Here is a 9,472-nt window from a genome sequence, read left to right as displayed (position 1 = left end):
TGAAAAGGAAGACATAAAAAGCTTCAAGGCAGCTACATGTGATCCTGTCTCTCCTTTTCCTGACCAAGCACAGCAGAAAGGAGCAGCCCCAAGGTTGCGATGAGCACACGGCCAACAGAGGGGAGTTTGTTACCAGCCAGGCAGGAGATCTGCTCAAGGACAGAACCCCAACCTTGGCAAATGCTGCGTGATGAACCCAAGGACTGATCTCCATTCCTCTGGCTTTCAGTCCCTCTGATGCACAAGACACAAAATGTTTTCAGAAAACAGCTGGAATCTTCCCTCCCCACCCAACGAGAGCAAAACATTTATTTTCTCTTAATCTCATTCTTGCAGAACGCTGAACAATTTTAGCTGAAACTTTCCAAAAACATGGCAGCCAGCCAGACTGAGAAAGAAGAAAAAGTAAAGTCTGACAGAGTTATTGAATTAAGTAATCAAAGGCAAAGTCTTATGATAGGAAACAAGGAGGTCAGTAGTAGTAGATACCTGCTTTCTCCTTACAGACATTGAAATATGGCTGTACTGGAGTGTGCTGCAATGGAGAGAGTTATGGATGGATGGATGGATGGATGGATGGATGGATGGATGGATGGATGGATGGATGGATGGATGGATGGATGGATGGATGGATGGATGAGAGGAAGGATGAGGGGATGGATGGATGAATGGATGGATGGATGGATGGATGGATGAGAGGAAGGATGAGGGGATGGATGAATGAATGGATGGATGGATGGATGGATGAGAGGAAGGATGAGGGGATGGATGGATGAATGGATGGATGGATGGGTGGATGGATGGGTGGATGGATGGATGGATGGATGGATGGATGGATGGATGGATGGATGGATGGATGGATGGATGGATGGAATAAAGTCATAAAAGGAAGAGAAACCCATTACATGCAAAGGGCAAAAAGCAGGATGTTCTTCACAATACAAGGACCAGAGAGACTGTGGGGCCTCTTCCCTGAGGATCTCCAATATCTGTCAGGACATGGGATACCCTGCTCTGTGTGTCCCTGATGGGACAGGCCTGGGACAGAGGGGCATGGGGGAGCCTTCAGCTTCAGCCAAAATGGGATTCTATGAAATGAATCCAAAACTTCACAAAGCAAGCTCTACACGTGTAATTTTCTAATAAAGCAGTTCTATTTGCCCTGGGAAATGCAACCAAAAGCATTGTTGGGATGCAGCCCTAAATTGCACAGACTGACCTGGGGTTTCCAGGCAGCTCAGACAGATATAGAAATGTAATTGCAGAACTCTGGAAGTTGTGCTCCAGTGAGAAATGCAGCCAGAAAGTGTAATCCAGAGAAAGGCAGCTGGAGGGTAGCAGATTTCCACTGAAACCACAAAACATCAGAACAGCAGATACAGCAAAAGCTGTGAACGATCTGAAAATCTGCTTGGGCCAAGAATATTTACATCCCATTTGGGGTTAGCAGAGCAAAACATTCAGAGCTCAGGGGCATTGGCTCAAGAAGTTTTGGATTGTTAATGTCTTGTTTGGGCTTTATTTGCTTATTTATTTTGCCTGTTTCTTCTATTCTGAATTATTATGTCCTATGTTTTCATCTGCCTTGTCTGGGCAGCCCATGGGACCAGATGCTTTTCTTGTCTAAAGATGCATCTGTGCCATATGCTTGTGAAAACGTGCACATATAAACCAAGGCTGCTGCAAGGAAAAGCCCCAGAGATCCCATTCAGCAGCCAACACCCTGCATCCCCAGTGTATCATTCTTAGTTAGCTTCTTTTAATAGTCTTTCTACTAATTGATTTTATTACTTTGGTTCCTAAGCGATCTGTTCACAGAGCAGGACTGCACTGTGTAAATTGCCATGCGATGATAAGCAGTTTCTAGTGCAAAGAGATAGAACTGCCACTCCTTTCTCAAGCTACATTCCAAGTTTGCACCAAGCTTCAAGAAAATGAGTGAGATTTCCAAGCTTTCTTGAGCAGGAAAGTGACAGAAAAGTAGGGTCAGCTTCCCAAAAGCAGACCTGAGAACATGCATCTCCCACCAAGGGGCCAGAAGATACAGTGACGCATGCTAAGTCCCCATCCCTTCCATCTTTCCTCAATTCCCATTTCACTACGTTGGTTGTAGCTGAGATGACCACGTTCATCACTGCAGGAAATCCTGCACTGAGAAGGGATCACATCTGGGAGAGGAAGGAAGGCTGAGGAATGAGGCTGTCTGGGTTCAAAGCAAATATCCTGTGCCAGCCAAGTCATGAGCCCCCTGACGTGTTCCCACCAGGCTTCCCAAGCCAGGGTCCTCTTGTGCTGCACCCCAGCAGCCACCACCTCTGCTCCCTCCAGACATAACCCCACAGAGATGCTTCCTACCATGTTCTGCCTTCATTCTGGCACAAGCCACAGGAAGATGCCAGCGCTCTGATGGATCTGGGAGACTTGGTAAAATCCTGGCTTTGCCATAAGCCAACCAGTCCATCACTCTGGCCAACAGGCTGGCTAAATCCATTGCCCGCTCCTCTAGCAGGAGAATGGGATTGGTATACAATCCATATGCTGGCTTGCAGTCCTCCAGATGGTTTCTCAAGGTAAGTGGTCAAAAGAGGCAGTGGGGTGTCTTTCCACCATTCCTGAAATACAACCTGGGGTCTTACAAGCACAATACTTGAACCCAAACCCAGACACTGAAATCAACCCCTTTTACTTCCCGTCACCCTACAGCTCCCCTGTAAACCAGCTCCCCATGCCTTGGGAGATGCTAACCTCACCCACTGCTCATCCATCCTTCATTCATCCCTACTGCAGGACCTCCAGCCTAGATGTATACTTCTCAAAAACCAGAAGCTCCTTGTCCTTAGAGCCGCTCATAATACAATTTCTTCTGCTGGGAAAGAGAGAACAAAAGATTTCTGTCCCCCCCCATCAATATACAGCTCCTAGGTAGCAGGTTCTATCAATACGGACTTCAGCAAAGCATCAGTTGAGCGACATGATCCTTATGAGTCCCTTCCAGTTTGGAGTGTTCTGTGGTTCTATGATCACCAGTAGGTTTAAATGCAGGTTTCTAAAGCCCTCTAGTAGCGCTGCAGAGAGATATTGGCAGAGAAGGAGAGCTGCTGTGCTTCTGGATACAGCCACTAGAGGATGGCAGTGTCCCAAATCACCCGCTTCATTCTGGAAATCCCCGAGATCCAGATTTGGAATACAGTCTGTATAGCAGATCCCAATGGCATGTGGCTCTGAGACCACTAAAAATGCTCTACTGGGTTAGTCTGAGATTCAAACGCAGTGATGGAGCCCATGGTCTGTGTCATGGTACACGGGGACCCAATGATGGGTTGCCATCCCTATGCCTGGGAGCAAAGAATGCAAGAGGGAGCATCCAGCTATGCCCCAAATGTGCTGTGGTACAGAACAAAGATGTGTTTCTCCTCATGAGGAAGCATAGAAATCCAATGAAACAACCTATATCACCTTTAAATAGCTCAGCTATCCTTTCAAAATAAGACTGTGGTTAAAAGTGACCAAATTCATGGCTAAATGCACAATGTTTGTGGGTGGGCATGGTTACAATACACTGCAAGTGGGTGATCATAGAATCATAGAATCATTAATGTTGGAAAGGAGGTCCCTCTTGGATTAGGGAACCCCAAAGGGGACGTGGTCTCATGCTGACCCCAGGAGCTGCTCCATAGAGCTGCATCCCATCTAGGTGCCCAGATACATGGGATTATCCTGCCCTGGACATCTGCAGAACTTCAAGTGGGTCCTGTTGGATCCTTTCTCCATCCGTATGAGAGCTAAGTCCAGGACAGCTGCTCCCTGCCATTAGATGCTCATAACACCAAGGGATTAAGAAAATAAAAGCAATAAAGGCCCCAGTGTCCCCCAGGCACCCTGCAGAACACACTAGAGACGCAGCACTTTGGCCAGTTGCAGCGTCCATTGGAGAGGGATATCTGCTGGCACAGTATCCGCCTGGAGCATCCCTGAAATACTTTCCCAGTGCTAATTAAAGCCTCCGACGTAAGTCGTTTGATGTCATGAGGTTACATAACACCTGGGGATAGTCAGGGCTCCCCACTGTGCCAAGAGCAGAGGTGGAAATAGATCCCCCCAGCTGCCATCTCCACACACTACCTGGCAATGGAGGGCTGGAGGATCTGCTGTAGGAAGAGGTTGTGTGGCTTGAAAACAAGGTGAGGGTGACAGCAGAGTGTTATAGAGCATACAGCCCACCTTGTGGTGCTTCCAAAGGGGGACATCAGCCTGTCACCCCCACACAAACGGCGTCACCAAGCATCCAGACAGAATTCATGCCGTGGCTCAGCTTTCTCCACCCAAAGAGTTATAAAAAGACACAGTGAGACCTGAGCTCCATCCAGTGCATTCCTTCCAGCAAGAAGAGTAGGTTTTCACAAGGTACCGGGCTGAAGTTTCAGTGCTAGAGCCAAGCCCTTCTGAGTCAAAGCTCCCTCCAGGCTCGCCAACTGGATGCAATCACTCCGGTTTCACAGGGAGAGTACCTGGCCAGGAGGTGGATGAAGCATTGCTTAGACCAAGTGCTTCTCACCCATGTATAAAATGGGGCCTTGGTGACATGAACGGGGACAGGTGCCTCCTCTGTCAACTAGGAATCATCCCAAAGGTGCTCAGCTGATGAAGCACTAGCCTACAGGGAAGCCCATGGGCAGAAGGGTGCTATGGGACTCCTTGAAGTCTGAAGACACCTCCCTTTTGGGTCAACTCAACCTGACTGGTATCTCCCAGTGCCTTAGGACAGCTATGGGTTGGGCTGCAGCTGTCCCAGCCCTGTTCCTCTCCAGCTCCAGCCAAGGCTCTACCCATGAATATTCCAGTCTTTCGGGAAATGCAATATATTTTTCATGTCCTCCTGCTCTTTGTTCTCCATGAGATGCTTTTCTATGTCTTTCCTATGGGCCTGGAAGGAGCAGTTGATCTTTCCCCCTCCTATTCCTGAGGGTGGTGTGGCACAGCTTCTCTCAGTGCCCACACATAATCACAAAGCCGGATGCCTCAAGGGAGAACAGGTCACCCTGGTGGGCTGTGCCTCAATTTCCCCATCTATCACAAGAGGATTAGTTCATTTCCAGGATGTTGTGAGGCCTGTAAATAAACATGGCCAGGGCAGAACTGAGCATCACATCAACCCAGCACCACCCAGGAAGAGGAGACACAACAAAGCCTCATGTCCCCAGTCAGCAAGGTGACAGGCATGGACATCATAGGGCTGGGCATGCTGAGTTCCCCTGTGCACCAAACCAACTCCAGTTATCATGTCCCAGCTCTTCCAGCCCTCTTGTTTATCCAGAGGGTTTATTCTTGGGTGCAGTGGGGTGGTGATGGTGCTAGGAGCTGCAAACTCCCATTGAGACATAAGGAATACAAGGAAATGGTCTCAAGTTGTGCTAGAGGTGCTTTAGATGGCACACTAGGTAGAATTTCTTCATGGAAAGGGTGGTGAGACATTATAATATTGGAATGGGCTGCCCAGTGAAGCAGTGGAGTCAAGGTCCCTTGAGACCTGTGGATGGGGCACTAAGGAGCACAGTTTAGTGGTAGACTAGAGGGTTTTACTTGGTGAGTTCGAGAGTCTTTTCCAGCCCAAATAATTCTCTGATTATAGAACCAACAAGGAAGCTGGGCTCAGATGGTGTGACAACCACCTCATGGTGCTACCGCCAGTGCTACATCACATCTGTGTGGTGCATTGGTGCCTAGATCCAAAGGTGAAGGCTCAGCAAATGGAAAACAACCCAGAAGTGATCCATGGGCAGGAGCCTTGACCCAGCCTGTTCTGAGCATACCAGGTAGGTATAGTACCATATCTCCTTATCCTAGAATCATGGAATGGCTGGGGATGGAAGGGACCTTAAAGATATCCCAGGTAACCCGTGACAGAATGGGAGGTAATGACCTCAAGTTGCGCCAGGGGAGGGATAGGTTGGATATTAGGAAAGAATTCTTCTCCTAAAGGGTGGTGATGCATTGGAACAGGCTGCCCAGGGAGGTGGTGGAGTCACCACTTGAATGTGTTCAAGAACCATGGAGATGTGGCACATGGGGACATGGTGAGTGGGCATGGTGGGGGTGGGTTGGGGTAGGATTTGGGGATCTTAGAGCTCTCTTCCAATCTTAATGGTTCTGTGATTCTACCATCTGGCCCCAGTGCCTGCTGTGGGCTGGTTGCCATTCACCAGACTGGGCTGCCCAGGGCCCTATCCAGCTGGGCCTTGAGCACCACCAGGGATGGGGCAACCACAGCACTCTGGACCAAGATATGAGCAAAATCTCACAAAATCACAAAGTTATGGTAAAAAAAAGACCAAGACCAACCAACTGCAGGAAGCTGAGCTGATTTGCAAACTTGAAGGAGCAGCATAAGAAGAAGGAACGGGGAATAGTTTGTGTTCCCCCTGCTGCAGATGGATCAGTCAGTGCCATCTGCTGTGTTTCCTTCTCCCCGGACCAGGCTCAACCTGCTGGATGGGAAGCTCGTGGTGCAGCGCTCCCAGGTGTTTACCCATGCTACGGTCTGTCAGAGCGTGATGCTATCAGCAGTCACCGCCTTGCCTGTACTTGCAGCAGGTAATATGCATTCAGTATGAAGGGTGGGGACTTTCCTCCCTCCCAACTTAAAGGCAACTTCACAGAGCAGCATCTGTCTCTAATCAGCGCGCAACGAGAGCAGACGTTTGATGGCCACTCTGCCAAATGTTTCAGGCGTGCACCCTCTGGCTGAGGGCCACTGGTAGCCATGAGAACGGAGCTGGAGATGACATTTCTTGCAGAGGCTCCCAGGGGTTTGATTCTCCTCCCTTTTTCCCTTTTATTCTTCTTATATATTTAGTTTCGTGCGTGCATCTTCTGGAGAGCAACGCCGTGATGTCCTCAAGCAGACGAAAGGGATCAAAGCCATTCTGCTCATCCCAGTGTTGCTGGATGGCCCTGCACACTCACCATTTGCCCAAGGAGGCTGTGGATGCCCCATCCCTGCAGGCATTCAAGGCCAGGCTGGATGTGGCTCTGGGCAGCCTGGGCTGCTGGTTGGTGACCCTGCACACAGCAGGGGGTTGAAACCAGATGATCCTTGTGGTCCTTTTCAACCCAAGCCATTCTGTGATTCATTGGCACTGCTCATTGAATGAGCACCCAGCTGGTTCCTCACAGAGTCATAGAATCACAGAGTTACAGAATCGTTTGAGTTGGAAGGGATCTTGAAAAGTCCCACTCCCCTGCAATGAACAGGGACACCCACAACTCCACCAGTGCTCAGAGCCCCATCCAGCCTGACCTGAATGTCTCCAGGGACATGGCCTCCACCACCTCTATGGGCAACCTGTGCCAGTGCCTCACTACCATTATCTTAAATACATATATATATTTATATCCAATTATCCAATCTAAACCTCCTTTCTTTTAGTTTGAAACCATTTCCCATCCCTAAAAAAGACTTAAATTCCTGAGTCTCGGAGGGATGCTGGTGAGGTGGATGGGGTGGCAGAGCCTTCATGTTCCTGGATGTGATGTACCCATTGCTAAAACCACCCGCAGAGGTTTTGGGGGAGGCAGCGTGTGCATGTGGGACTGTCTGGGTCTGCGCAGGGCTGCTTGGCCCTGTTCCTACATTGAAGCATTCCTGCTGCTGTCTGGCTGATGTTCTCCAGATGTTTCTCATCGCAGCCTCATATAGAAACACACGAGTCCAAACAGAAAGATATGCACAGAGCCTCTGGCTCAGGAAGTCCCGAAGCAGCAAATTGCCGGAAGCTGCATGAATATAATGTGGAAAGCATTCCCCCTGGCTTGGCCCTCGCCTTGCATTCCTCTCCAGCAGCTCCTTGCAGTCCCTGTCGGTGTCCGTATGATGGAAGAGACTGGTGGTGGCTGGGGGCCAGGAGGATCTCTTACCACCTTGCGTGCCTCTGGGTCTGCTGCCTGAACTGCCCTTTTTGAGTGGATTTTAAGAGCTGGGACAAGGCTGGAAACAAGGCATAGTGCACCAAAGGGTGTCCAGGTGTCACCGCTCATATGGACCCTGTGGGGGCTGCTCCCCATCAGCAGAGGGAAGGCAGAAGGCTTTCATGGGGTATGCAAGAATCTCGTTGAGTCGTGGGAATTCCCAAGCATGGCTCAGGAAACGGCCTGCATCCCAAAAGCAAGCATTCCCTGCTCCGGAAGGAGACACTTGAAATGTTTTCCTGACATCAGTGGTGAGAAAATGCACTTGGCAGACATCTCTCTGTCCTACAAGATCACGCAGATTACAAGAGGCAATGACCCCACATTGCACCAGGGGAGGTTCAGGTTGGATGCTCTTCTCCAAAAGAGTGCTGATGCATTGCAACAGGCTGCCCTGGGAACGGTGCAGTCACTGTCCCTAGAGGTGATAAAGGAAAGGTTTGCACTGAGTGACACGGTCTACAGTGGTCTTGGGCATGGGTTGATGGTTACAATTGATGATCTTAGTGGTCTTTCCAACTTCAGTAGCTCTATGATGATTCTAAGGAACATGGAGATGTGGCACTGAGAGATGTGGTTACTGGGCACGGTGGGGATGGGTCAACAGTTGGACTTGAGGATCTCTTCCAACCTAATGATTCAATGATTCAACCATTCTATGATATTTCCCCACGCAGAGGCGAATGGTGATCACTCAAATTCCCCTTTCCTATTGGAACTGGCAGCACACTGTACCACTGCTGAGCACCGCAGTGTGCTGAAGGGGAGGAAGAGCCTCGGGGCTTGGGTTGCCACCCAGGAGCAGGACCTGCTCCACTCGTTGGGCTGGACCTGATGCACGAGGTGTGTAGGTGGGTGCAAGGAGGTTGGTCACCCATGGGCAAACCCAGCGAAAGCAGCCTTGTTCCTGACTCACAAAGCAATTTGTGAGTCAAAGCTCATGGGCTCATCGCACCCGACCACAAGGAGGAGGGAGGAATCAAAGTCCTGCTGATGCCATAGAGGGAGTGGAGAAGAGGTCAGAGGAAGAAGCACTGAGCCGTACTTCCTCGGAGAGGATCTTCCCAAGTTCCTCCCTAAGATCTTCCCAAGAAGACCCTTCTGGAGGTCTTCAGTATCCCATCCTAGAGGTAGAGATGGGGTGGGAACTCCTTAAATACCTCATCTTTTGCTGTCTACATTGCCTCTTGGTTCAGACAGCAAAGCTACCCTACAGACCTCAAGGGAAAGGAGGGAGAAGAGGAACCAAGGAGTGATGGGCCCAAATGGCTGTGACAGATGTCCCCACAACTGGGCAGAGACAAGGCACAGGGACAGATAGGCTGTCTTTATGTCCTTTATACCACCGTCACACACCAAGATGACCAAAGCCCATTTCTGCCAGCTAAGCTGAGCCCACACCACATCGCCGGCAGAGGGGATGAGATTCCAACAGGGTAGACCTCACCCAGAACTACAGTTTGGGAAAGAGCCCAAAGGAAACAGCTTCCTCCTCCATGCCCAAGGG

Source organism: Excalfactoria chinensis, chromosome 4, assembly GCF_039878825.1.
Source record: "Excalfactoria chinensis isolate bCotChi1 chromosome 4, bCotChi1.hap2, whole genome shotgun sequence".
Classification (NCBI taxonomy): domain Eukaryota; kingdom Metazoa; phylum Chordata; class Aves; order Galliformes; family Phasianidae; genus Excalfactoria; species Excalfactoria chinensis.
The sequence above is the reverse complement of the archived record's forward strand: the minus strand, read 5'-3'. Positions refer to the sequence as shown.